We start from the raw sequence: 14,148 nt of genomic DNA, 5'->3' as shown, positions 1-14,148 counted from the left end.
ACTGTATCAGCACTTTGATGGTAAAGAGTGTGTATCTCTTTATTTGATAGCTCTCTGAAATAATATAGCCTTCCACCAACTCTATTTTATATTTCTTTAAATGCATTCTAAGTGTCAATAGTAATAACGGCCTATTGAATATAAACTGTGTCCTAAAAGATTATGCTAGATATTTGGGCATGCTTAAGTAAAATTGCTAGTTTGCTTCTTGCTAAATTGAGTTTTAAATAGGTCCTGTAGTTATTATTTAAAGACTTTAAGCAAATGGCTTAGGTGTAATAGCAGTGACTGTACCTTCAGTTTTGGCAGAACTCTTCCATGAAGCATGAAATTTCTGATGTACCTTTTCAAACCAGAAATATGGACATTTAGACAATCTACCACTGCATTGCAGAGGGTTCTCTACTGTGGGATCATTTTGATGCAATAAAATCTTTGGAAAATGAAGTAAAAAGTACACAGAAAAATAGATCATCTCTTTAAAAGAATATTTCTCTTTATTCCCTAATGTACTCTTGCACCTGATTATTAAATACATTCTTTTCTACATAAAACTAGTAGAGGATTTCCTCATATGTAAATGGACAAATTAAATAGAAATATAATAAATCTACATATGGGCATTATGTATCCCACTTTTGATAATTACACCAGTTTGCACAGTTTTTAAAGAACAGCTTTCAATATCCAGAAGTCCCAGTTTCTTCTCCAGCCTCTAGTGCCATGAAACTCCATTGTCTCCTCATTCAAACCTACTCTTTAACCAGCTAGCTGTAGTCCTACATCCAGTGCACAAATGTCTTTGGGCAATAAATTTATGAAATGATCATCTTCCCTGCTTCCATTTTGTCACAACCTTTATATCACAACATGCAAGCCCCTTCTGCACAGTATCTAACCTGTATACCCAGGCAAACATCTTGACTCATTTTCTTCTTTTCCAGACCCTTGAATCCCTCTGATCTCCCTATCCATGCTTTTTCCTTAACCAGACAGATCTAGTCAAGTCTTGCATCTGATACATGCACAGGCGTCATATAGCCTCCTCTTGAACACTATAACTAATCTCTAGGCTTTCATCCTCTTTATTGAACTCCAATGCACAGGTCACTACAAGGTTATTTCAAATTTTCCTATTCATCATAATCTACCCATAGACATCAGGTTTGGACCAGCTAGTTGATCTAATATAACAGCCTGGTCCATTTCATACATCTGATTTCATTCTCCCCAGCCACTTCTAACAACTAGGCACATCCTGCTTACACATCTTACCTTCTTTTCAAACTTTCTGTGTTGATATGAAACTTAGCACAGAAAAAGAAGTCCAAAAGGCCAAGACCTCATCTCAAAAATATGAAAAAAAATATAAATGATCAAGTTAGTGTCTCCTCTACAAAATCTACCAGTCCTTTAGTACTGCTTGCCAATGAGCATTAGTGTGCAGAATTCAAAAGAACATCATCAATTTCAACTCAAGATGCTTTAAAATGACACACAAATACATCTGAATGAAATTAAGAAGATATAAGGAGATTAATAGCCATGTGATTCTAAAGAAAACACATAGGGCTGATAGAAATGACACAGACAATCCAGGGCTTGAGAATTAAATTCAATCAGGAGATAGGAGTATCTGAGTGCAGTCATTCTGAAAAGAACATAGAATTTAAAAACCTACCAACTCAACTAGAGAACACAAAGTAAAGCCTTATGAATAGAGTGAATGAAACAGAAGATAGAATATTGGGACCTATGCCCCAGTACAGGGGAAGGCCAGGGCCAAAACGTGGGAGTGGGTGGGTAGGGGAGTAGGGGGGAGGGTATGGGGGACTTTTGGGATAGCATTGGAAATGTAAATGAGGAAAATACCTAAAAAAACATTTAAAAAAAGAAGATCTAAATCAAATGAGCAAAGAATTAAAAATATCAAAAAATGGAAAGGAACAAACAACAAATGTAAAAAACAGTGAAGAATACTAGATACTTGAATTATAGGCATAAGTAAGAGAGATTGTCTATAAGATAGTAGAAGGAAACTTCCAGAAGCTAAGGAAAGACATACCCATTCAGACAAAGGAAGGTTACAGAACACCAAGCACCAATTAGACAATACCAGAAACGAAAATCTCTAAGCTTGCATGGCAAAGGATGAGTATGGTAAGGTGCAAGAAAAAAACCCCACATAAACCACAAATAAAGTCTATCAGAATAACAGATTTTCACATGGAAAATTGGAAAGCAAGAAGAGGCTAGAGTAATTCATCTTAAGTCCTAAAAGACAGTGACAGCACAGTCAACTATAGTATAGCCTTTCAAATCATCTGCCAAAATTGAAAGAGGAAAAATTACTTACACACACACACACACATACACATTCAACAAATGGAAAAACAGAAATACTGGAAACAAAATTTTGGGTTGAATATTCTGAACTTTTGGGCTAATATCCACTTATCAGGGAGTTCATACACAGACCATATGGAGCTCAAGAGGAAGGAAGACCAAAGTGTGGGTACTTCAGTCCTTCTTAGAAGGAGGGACAAAATACTAACTAGGGGAGATACAAAGACTAACTTTGGAGCAGAGACTGAAGAAAGGGCATCCAAAGATTGCCCTAACTTGGGATACATTCCATATACAGTTACTCCTGTGGACACCAAGAAGTACATGCTGACAGGAATCTGATATAGCTGTTGCACAAGAGCCTCTGCCAGAGCCTGACAAATATGGAGGTGGATGTTCTTAGCCAACCATTGGACTGAGAACAGGGTTCCCAATGAAGGAGTTAAAGGACTGAAGGAGCTGAAGGGATTTGCAACCCATAGAAAGAACAATATTAACCAGCCAGAACCCTATAGTTCCTAGGGGCTAAACCACCCACCAAAGAGTACTCATGGAACAACCAATGGCTCCAGACACATATGTAGCAGAGGATGGCCTTGTTGGGCATCAATGGGAGGAGAGAGACTTGGCCCTGTGAAGGCTCGATGCCCCAGTGTAAGGGAATCCCAAGGCAGGGAAGCAAGAGTTGGTAGGTGGGCGGGAAACAATATTCTCATAAAAGCAGGGGAAGGGGAATGGGATAGGGGATAACATTTGAAATGTAAATAAAAAAAACATGTAATAAAAAGATTTTGGGTTGAAGAGAGAAATCAGTACAGTGGAGAAACTGGAAAAAAATACAAATCCATGATTATCAAAACATAAATTACCATTTATAATACATATTCATACACACACAAACATCAAACACAAATTCATACACAAACACAAACATCAAAATCAGCAACACAATGACAATAATTACCAAATACACATTCCATAGTAACTTTAAATATTGATGATCTCCATTCTCTAATAAAAAGACATAGGCCTAGTAAATAGATCAATAAACAAGATATATCTATTTGTTGTCTTCAGAAAATCTATTTAACCTTTAAGAAAAAAAATGGACAAAAGTGATCTAATCAGACTAAACCACAAAGCAAATAGGAGTCACTATTTGACAACATAGACTTCACACTAAAGCTAATTAGAAGATAAAGAAAGAACAATACTTCATTCTAATTGAGGGAAAATTGTAACAAGAACACAAATGCACCGAACTTTGTGCCTTCTTTTTCCTTAAAATAAATAAATAAATAAATAAATAAATAAATAAATAAATAAAATTGTACTACTCTATTTAATGGTATGAGTAAACATTCACTCATTACTACTATATGATTTTAATTCAATTCTGTGTCCCATAGACAGGTCATCTGAATATCAAATATTTATATTATATATTTATATATTTTCATACATATATATTAGGTGTTTTATATTATAAAATATTTTAAAATTACTATAAGTTATCACAAAATGAATTGATAAATATGAATAGCAATTGTTTTTTGAAACAATCTGAATAGCCTTGTCTGCCCTTAACTTGTCAATTGACTCCCTTTACCATGTGCTGAGATGAAACTCTTGTACCACCATACATATCCAAAGTAGAGTAATTTTGAATTTTGATTAAGCACAACTATAATATCACCAGATATTTATTTACCTACTGGAAAATTCAAAACAAAGGTTTTTCTTTTATTAGATATTTTGTTCATTTACATTTCAAATGCTATCCCAAAAGTTCCCTGTACCCTCCCCCTGCCCTGCTCCTAAACTCACCCCAGTACAGGGGAATGCCAGGGTCAGGAAGCAGGAGTGAGTAGGTTGAGGAACAAAGGATTTTTTTTTCTGTTTTCTTTTCTTTTCTTTTTTTTTTTTTTTTTTTTTTTACACTGGAGATTTTATTCCGCTCCACCCTCTGACTGTTTCACATCTTATACCTCTCCCCTGCCTCCCTATTTCCACAAGGATGTCCCCACCCCACCAGAACTCTAAACTCCCTGCGGCCTCCAGTCTCCTGAGGGTTAGGTGCATTTTCTCTAATTGAACCTGGACCAGGCAGCCCCTTGCTATATATGTGATGGGGACCTCATATCAGCTGGTGTATGCTGCAGTTACAATAAAAGAATGTGTGGTAGAATCACTATCCCTGACCTCAAGCTTTACTACAGAGCAATAGTGACAAAAACTGCATGGAATTGGTGCAGACACAGATAGGTTGATCCATGGAATAGAATTGAAGACCCAGACATAAAACCACACAGTTAAGCACACTTTATCTTTGACAAAGAAGTCAAAAATATACAGTTGAAAAAAAAGAAAGCATCTTCAATAAATGGAGCTGTTCTAATTGGTTGTCTATATGAAGAAAAATGAAAATAGACCAATATTTGTCACCTTGAACAAAGTTCAAATCCAAGTTGATCAAGGCTCTCAACATAAAATCAGATACACTCAATCCGAATGAAGAGAAAGTGGGAAAGAACCTTGAACTCATTGTGATGAGGAAATTTCCTAAACAGATCTCTAATGGTTCACACTCTAAGATCAAGAAATGGTAAATGGGACCTCATGAAACTGAAAAGCTTCTGTAAGGCAAAGGACATAGTCAATAAGACAAATCGGAAATCTACAGATTGGAAAAAAAAAATATGGGGTATAGAATTAAGCTGAGAATTCACAATGGAGGACATTGAATGGCTGGGAAGCAGCTAAAGAAATGTTCAGTCTTTAGTGGTCAGAGGAATGCAAATCAAAACGATCCTAAGATTCTACATTACACCAATAAAATGGCTAATATCAAAACCTCAGGTGACAACACAAAACAAAGTTGTTAATGAACATGATTTCTCAAAGGCATGTAGATCTCAGGGGTATCATTTGGGAATTTACAAATAAATAAAAGTTTTTGCAAGTTTTTAGGTGTCTATTATGTAGCATTTCAATGAATTAAGTCTACATTGTTTTTTTTGTATTTTCTTACCAACAGCATTTTACAGAGCAGTACCAGATGATGTAAGAGACATCCGTAGGTATTTTAAAGAGAAAACAAGGTCTCTATATAAATAGATTAATCTTGAGAACATTAGTCTACAGGAGCAACTCCTGCTGTGGATCTCTAACCCATGGGGCATTTGTCTTCTCTAAATTGCCTGCAAGGTCCCTAGGCTCAATGATAAACAGGAATCACTGGAAAATTATTCCATTCTTCCACATAATATTTCCAAATAAACATGAGTTTTTAAAAATATATTTATACAAAAAAAAAACAAATTATTTACTGTTCAGGTATATTTCATATTGAATCTTTCTACCATCATTTTTTCCAATGTGAAAAATTAATAAAATCTTAGAATTATATCTCAGGTAAAAGGTACATAAAATGGCTATTTAATCATTCAATAAAGGTGTTTTTTTTTTTCAAGACTACATTCATCAAGTGTGAACAATCTATGACTTCCTCATTTTCTAGTTAGCACTTGAAATCATGTTACTGTTTAAAGTATTAAACTTATTCATTATTCAATCCATTTTGGTGAAGATATATTTGGGGTAACAAGTTTAACTATTTAGTGCTGTGAATATTTAAGTTTCATGTATCTTTTATTTATTGAAAAAATAGATTTGAGACTTTGGGTAAAGGAGAACCTTTAACTCCTGACATCAGAACTAGGCAAAATCAAAAATGTAAACTGTGGTCTCAAAGGACTTGGCTGCTTTTTCTGATATCTGGGTTAAAGCAGAAACTTTGGGAAAAAGTGTTTGATGCATAGAAAGCCGTTGACAGTAGGCAGTTGAATGGAGGGTTTAGGGACAGTTTCTATGTCATCACCAAGTGCTGAGTGGAGTAGAGCTTATTCTAAATTTAAAGGATTTATTGGTTCCTGTCCAAAGGAAAGATGGGGACAAAATATAGAGCAGAGACTGAAGGGAAGGGCCATCCAGGGTATGCCGCACCTGGGGATCCATCTGGTCTGCAGATACCAAACCAGACACTCTTGTTGTTGCTAAAAAAGTGCTTACTGAAAGAAACCTGGTGTGGTTGTGTTCCCTGGGAGGTTCAATCAGTACCTGACAAATGCAGACTGAGCTCAGGGACCCCAGTGGGGATCTGAGCAAAGAACTGGAGGAGCGGAGGGGATTGCAACCCCATAAGAAGAACAAAATCAGCTGGACACTCTAGTGCTCCCAGCAACTAGACCACCAACCAAGGGATCCATGGTTCCAGATATACATGTAGCAGAGGATGCCTTGTCTGACATCAATGGGAGGCTAGACCCTTGTACCTGTGGAGGTTTGATGTCCCAGTGTAGGGTGGATGCTAGAGAGTGGTGGGGCAGCAGTGGGTGGTTGGTGGAAGACCCTCATAGAGGCAAAGGGGAGGAGGGAGAAGGAGGATGGTATGGGGGGACATTGTGGAGGGGAAACCAGGAGAAGAGATATCATTTAAGATGCAAACAACTGGAATGATTAATAAGATTAATAATAATAAACAAATGATTTATGCTCTCTGCCCCCTCCCCCCGTTTCAGAGGCAGCCACATCTTGTGCAATTCTAGCTTCATCCCATAGGCAAGGTGGTGAAGGTTGGTGTGAACAGATTTGGCTATATTGGGCACCTGGTTACCAAGGATTCCTTCTGCTCTGCACTTGGCAAAGTGGAGATTGTTGCCATCATGATCTCCATGTTCCAGGATGACTCTACCCATGGCAAATTCAATGGCACAGTCAAGGCTGAGAACGGGAAACTTGTCATCAATGAGAAGCCCATCATCATCTTTCAAGAGCGAGCTCCCACTGTCATCAAACGGGGTGATGCTGGTGCTGAGTATGTCTTGGAGTCTACTGGCATCTTCACCACCATGTGGAAGGCCGGGGCCCACTGGAAGGTGGCAACAAAAAGGTCATTATCGCTGCTTCTTCTGCCGATGTCCTCGTGTTTGTGATGGGTGTGAACCACAAGAAATATGGTAACTCACTCAAGATTGTCAGCAATGCATCCTGCACCACCAACTGCTTAGCACCTCTGGCCAAGGTCATCCATGACAATTTTGGCATCATGGAAGGGCTCAAGACCATGCCATCACTGCCACCCAGAAGACTGTGGATGGTCTCTCTGGAAAGCTGTGATGTGATGGCTGTGGGGCTGCCCAGAACACCATCCCTGCATCCACTGGTGCTGCCAAGGCTGTAGGCAAGGTCATCCCAGAGCTGAATGGGAAGCTCACTGGCATGTTCTTTTGTGTTCCTATCCCCAATGTATCCATTGTGGATCTGACATGGTGCCTGAGGAAGCCTGCCCAGTATGAATGCATGAAAAATATGGTGAAGGGGCTTCCCAAGGCCCATTGAAGGGTATCCTGGACTACACTGAGGAACACGTTGTCTCATTGCGACTTCAACAGCAACTCTCACTCTTCCACTTTTGAGGCTGGGGCTGGAATTTCTCTCAATGACAACTTTGTAAAGCTCATATCCTGGTATGACAATAAATACAGCTATTGCAACAGGGTGGTGGACTTCATGGCCTACATGGCCTCCAAAGAGTAAGAAATGCTGGACCACCCACCACAGCAAGAAGACTGAGAGCAAAAGAGAGGCCCTTGGTTGCTGAGGAGTCCCAGAGATCCCCAATCATGAGCATCTCCCTAACAATTTCCCCACCAGACCCCTATAATAACAGGGGTCCTAGGGAGCCCTCTCTACTCTCTTGAATACTATCAATAAAAATTCATTAAAGCCCCAATAAAGGTTTTACTGGATTAAATTTTATTGCATGTATTTAGCTAAATGTGTGTGTGTGTGTGTGTGTGTGTGTGTGTGTGTGTGTGTGTGTGTGTGTGTGTGAGACTGTGATGTGTAAATGCAGCATGACACATTTGTGGAAGTCACCAGCAACTTGTGAGAGTCAGTTCTTTCTGTCATATACATCTAGGGGAAAAATTGCAAGCCATCAAACTGGTTACATAGGTCTTTATATACTCAGCCCCCTGTTCAGTTTAAGAAAATCAGTGTCTGTCATATCAACAAAAAAGTCCTAGACAAAGTCAGATATATAACTTATTTCTTTTACAACTGTTCATATATTACAACTCTGGTACATAGTTACCAGAAATGTAAAATTAATTTCAAAAGTAAAGCAATCGAATCTCTATTGCTTTTTCTGTGATGGACCTCAATATATTTAAATTATAATGCTCAGCTACTGGATAGTTTTTAAAAGGTTTAAACTATAAATATTAATTATTTCTATTACTTCTTTAGTAGCATAATAATTGGACTAATATAATTTTTTCTGATTTCTTGTTCTAATGATAAACAATTCACAAATCAGTTAACACTCCGTGTTTTTCTTCAAAAATAGTCTTGATCCCTATCAAAAGTTTTTGATGAGATTAAATGAGTGAAGCCACGTATGCTTATTATTTGCAGTAATTTTATAATAACATTTTAAAACTACAAATTTCATTTTATTACACTGCTATAATCCAATAGTCTATGAGATGCGAATGCTCTTTGCTGTGAATGTTAACCCTTATTATGTTTGCTTCAATCAATGCTTGTGGATTGAACCAAAAAGCAAACTTAAAGGAAATTTCTTAATATGGATCATATGTTTTGGTTGTTAGTACAAGTCACAAGATTTTTCTAACAGTGTCCCCATATTAGATCCATAGTGACCAACCACTATCTTTTGTAATTTTTAACTAGTCTGCACAACAATAATCAGAAATGTTTACTTTCACATGAATAGACTTTACATAGAAAGTAGAATAATATTTTTAAAAGAATTTAAATTAATGCCAATAACAAACCCTCTGAAAGTGCATAAGTCAGGATGTAATTATGTTTTAAGACATTAGCATGTAAGGAGTCTTCACTTCTTTCCTTTCAAAGCACACTTAGTAATTGTTAGTTTTTGAGATATGTATCAATATAGCAGTCACCATACTATGAATAAATTATCCATAATAATCTACATAACAAATGATTTTGCTAAAAAATGGAATATCCATTTGGATCAAAGGTGTAATCGTAATCCAGTAGTTTACAGTATACTGAAAACTTACTTTTAAATTATTCATGGACGCACATGGGGAAATATGAAATTCTGAAGTTCAAAAAATACAATAAAAAAGAACCCATACTGGATTAAGGTTTAAGAAATCAATTAGATTTAAAATACTGATGCAAATGCTGGAAAATGGTATCTTTGGGTCCCCAATTAAGGAAAGAGTGGAAAAGAACCCTGAGCATAGAGTGAGGACACAGTGTTTGAAGTAAATAAGACGAAGAAATGTTTTTCCTTCCTTGCCAAACAATCATCTCTCTAATTCTGCTTAATTCCCTTTAATGTAATGTATGATGACATTTGACAAAGTAACAGGATGTAGTAGACAGAGCCTAAGTTCCCAAGTATCACAGTTTTTTATTACAAACCTTTCTATTTATATAGACTCAAAAATACCACTTGAAATCTCCTTTACAAAGAATATGTAGGATTTTTTTTTAATGTGGAGATCATTCAATTTCAATTCTATAGGTGTAGATGAAAAGACTGTAATTAACTTATAGCAGATCTTGAGGAATAAAAAAGTCCAGTTCAGTTATTAAGGAAAGTTGCCTAAAACTTATATTTAGAAAGTACCACTTCATTTTTTTAACAATATATGTACAATTAGACAGCATCTGTCAGCTTCTTGAAGTTTCAGACAAAGATTTCAAATGAACACCTACATTTACTGCATCCACTTATTGAAAATCATTGCAGTAAGCTGTAAGAAGATTTAATTAATGGAGATAATGGGGAAAGCAGAACATTCTGGAAAAGTGATGCTTGCTAATTTTAATCAAATCATCTTTAAAAGGAGAAAAGGTGACCATAGTAGTTGGAATCATTGTTACAAATCAAATTATATACTTTTTAAAAGTATTCTACATGGTTTTCCTAAGAGAACCTAGTATATGGCTTTTCATTATTTTTTTTTTAATCTTGCTTCTGTTTTACTGTATAGCTCAGTCTTACTTTGAATGATAAACTTCACATTCCTATTGAGTCACAAGGTAACAATGCTAAGCTTGCTGGTGGCCTTGACATGGCCAGACTTTTTCTACAAGAAACAGAAAGAAAAGTGAGTTTCACAATAAAACACAATCAATTATACCTAATAATGTTGAATTATGTAAGTTTATGAATATTAATATTCAATAAACTTATGTAATATTAAAGAATTCTAAATAAATATATACATCTTTATACATGATAAAATTGATAAAATTCAAACATGAACATATATACTCTTGAGCGTTGTGAAAGCACAATAAACTTTTCAAATAAAGAAAATACTTGTTTTTACAGTTTAGATCACTTTTTATTGCATCATGTTCACTTTATAAGTTATAAAATAGCTGAAACTTTAGGCTTTCATAAAATGGCTATAATTGATTTGTCTATTTTAATATATAAATACTTAAATAACATCTTTCTTCTGTTGGATAGATTTTTGTTTGTATAGTTTTAAAGGTTTTGGTTTGTTTGTTTGTTTGTTTTTGTGGGTAGTTTTCTTTCTGCTGGGTACCAAACATAGGACCTATCACAAACTAAGCAAGTACTATGTCAATGACCTCCAGCCATAGCCTAACTTCCTTTTCTGTAATGTTTTTTAAACTAAAGCAGAACTTGAAAATAATCTATGGATGATTTTCTTTAAGTGGTTTTTAAAGGGCAGATACAATGCTTTCAAGTAAATATTGATTTCAGAGAGCAATGGCATGCAGCCTTGGGGTGTCTTGGGCTAGAATCAAGACCAGTCACATGAATTTTGTAGAAACACACTCAGAGAAACCTTGACTGTCAGACTTATTTATCACAGCTTGGCAGAGAAAGAAGCCAGGCAGAATTGATTTGCTGAAGTAACCAATAAACATAGTCACCAAGTGATTAAATGGGCTGAATACATTTTGGAAAACAAGATTAGAAGAAGGCTAATAATTCCATCCAAATTGGAAAATCATGGCTGGCTGAAAGTGAAAGGAATGTTGCCAAACACTTGAATATTATTTCAAGTCCTCATACCTTACCTTAAAAAAATGTAATACCACTTGGCCATGCAGAAGAGCTTAAAAACAAAGGAAACAAAGTATTAAAGCTGAGTGGGTAAGTCCATGACATGCATACTCAATGCAAAATTGTTGACCATATTGTAAACATAACTACTGAAGAAATATAGCATCTAAAATTGAGTTTACATACTTGCATTGGATCTTGCAGACTTAATATTAATCTAAAATAACTTATTATGTATCAACCAAATGTCAGAAGAAAACTAAAATCTGTAAATTTGTTTGTACCACCCATCAGTGCCTGAGGTAATCCTCATACATGCGGTACCCTTATTGATGGTTATCTTTTATGTAAAGTGGAATCATATGAAGCAACACTAAAATCTAATGTCAAATTAGTATTAAATACTAATGACTTGATAACAGTACACATCAGTGTTAGGTACTAAGGAATTACCCCTATGCTCACACCTGATGTAAATTATATGTAGTGCAGACTGTGGACTTTTGGCTTCATTTTGGAGTAATTGATGGTTTGTGAATCATCTTTAACATTTTAAACCAAACCAAGCAGAAAAACAACAACAACAAAGCAAAACAAAAAACAACAGTAAAGAAAGTGCAGAAATATGAACCTTCACAGACAACATCTGTGAACTCTATCACTAGCAATTTCTCAGGCAGTTCTTTTGAATAACTTAGAAGGTTTAATCAATATGTTGTTGTTGTTGTTATTGTATTATTTTTTTTTAATTTTTCTAGATAGAGTTTCTCTGTATAGCCCTGGCTGTCCTGGAACTCACTTTGTAGACCAGGCTGGCCTCGAACTCAGAAATCTACCTGCCTCTGCCTCCTGAGTGCTGGGATTAAAGCCATGCGCCACCATGCCTGGCTTTTTTTTTTCCCAATATGTTATCTTTATATTTCAATTTTGGTTTTTGTTTTACTTTATTGTTTCTGTTTGTTTGTATGTTTTTGTTCTTGTGGGACAGGGTTTCTCTGTGTACTTTCAGCTGTCCAGGGACTTGCTATGTAGACCAGGCTGTTCTCAAACTCACAGAGATCCATCTGCCTCTGCCTCCCAAGTGCTGGGATTTAAGGCCTGTTCCACCACGGCCTGGCATTTATGTTCACTCTGTAATATACTTGGTAATTAGACAGTCCGTGGGAACTCTCATCCTTCTTTGCATAACTTTTTTCATTATCAAAACCATCATTGGAAAGGGGCATTTGTCCCAACTGATGAGTCAGTCTGCCATGCTAGATCATCATCACTCAGCACCCAGAGCTGGTATCAGATTTCATTCTTACTGTTTATTCAGGACATTTATTGAAGTGGACCATGACCTGAACCTGCTATCAAACATTATACAGTGTGTTCTCAGTGCTCTACAGAATGCATTTCTTCATGTATCACTTCTGCTGGATAACCCTTGGAAACTATAGACCTTTCAGTATCTTGAAGGCTTAGCCAATCCAGACTGTTGTTTAGTTAAATATATAAATAAATGTAGTAACACAATTTATCCTATATTATACATCATAAATAAATGTCACTCTGCATAATCAACAACAGTATCTGAAATTCCTGTTATTCTACACCCTTCCTTATTCTTTTTACTACCTGTTCTTTTAATGAAACTCACTCTGAGGTACAAGGGTATCTTAATCTAATATGAATTTATGTTCCCTAAAGAAATAAAAATATAAAATTTATCATATTCATTGCAGTTAATATTAATCTCAAAAAATAAGTACTTTGAGATAAGCCTTAGTTTTTTGTTTTTGTTTTTCTTTTGTTTTTGTTTTGCGAAAGTGTATTCTTTTACTAGGATCGGAATATTAAGGGGCTGAACACATGTCAAAGAATAATAGCACTGGGTTTTCTTCCAAATGATCGAGTTTAATTGTGAAACCTCACATGGTAGTTTATAACTGTCTGTAGCTCCAGTCAAACCTCTTCTGGTATCTCTGGGAATCAGCAGTCCAAGTGCTATACAGAAATACATGCAGAAAAAAAAAATCCATATATCTAGAATATTTTTAATTAGCAAATTAACATGTCCATCACACATGAAATAAGTTTGGATAATTATATTAACAGAGTACTTTAGCAGCATGATCCTTGCCCTTTGATTTTTCAAGCAAGAAAAGTGTAGGGCAGACAAAATCTTTAATTTGAAATGCTCATAGTTGATGCTGCAAGACAGTTCTGCAATAAGGAAATGATGAGAAATGAACATATGATAGGCTCACTCAACAAAGTTAATGATATTTGCATCCCAGCTAAGACATATACCCACTGCCATATTATTGAAAAATTATTTGAGTTTTTTGGATAAAGAATTAAATCCGATCTTGGTTCCAGGACTCCACCGAACTTAGGAACTTAGTCTGCACAGGTGAGAGTGTGCACCACAGAGGCAGACAGCTGCTGGGACAGGTGGGAGCCACAGAGCCACTGAGGCAGCACCCTTTTGGGGCCGCAGACATCCGGCACCCCTCCCAACCAGAGGACAGTGGTCCCGCCCTGCATGGGAGCCCTCTGCCTCAGGAGCAGGGAGCGCCATCTTGGATCCGGGCTCCACCAACCTTAGGAACTTAGTCTGCACAGGTGAGAGTGTACACCACAGAAGCTGACAGCTTCTGTGACCTGCCAAAGCAACACAGCATCTGGGAAAGGTCCTGTTT

At 36.4% G+C, this 14,148-nt stretch overlaps 1 pseudogene; it reads left to right on the top strand.

Moving 5' to 3' along the window:
• Positions 1 to 7,079: 7,079 nt before the first annotated feature.
• On the top strand, positions 7,080 to 7,465 carry LOC110300822 (annotated as a pseudogene).
• Positions 7,466 to 14,148: the final 6,683 nt, after the last annotated feature.

This window comes from Mus caroli, chromosome 8 (genome assembly GCF_900094665.2).
Source record: "Mus caroli chromosome 8, CAROLI_EIJ_v1.1, whole genome shotgun sequence".
Lineage (NCBI taxonomy): Eukaryota > Metazoa > Chordata > Mammalia > Rodentia > Muridae > Mus > Mus caroli.
Note: the sequence above shows the minus strand (reverse complement) of the source record. Positions and strands in the feature narration are given on the sequence as shown.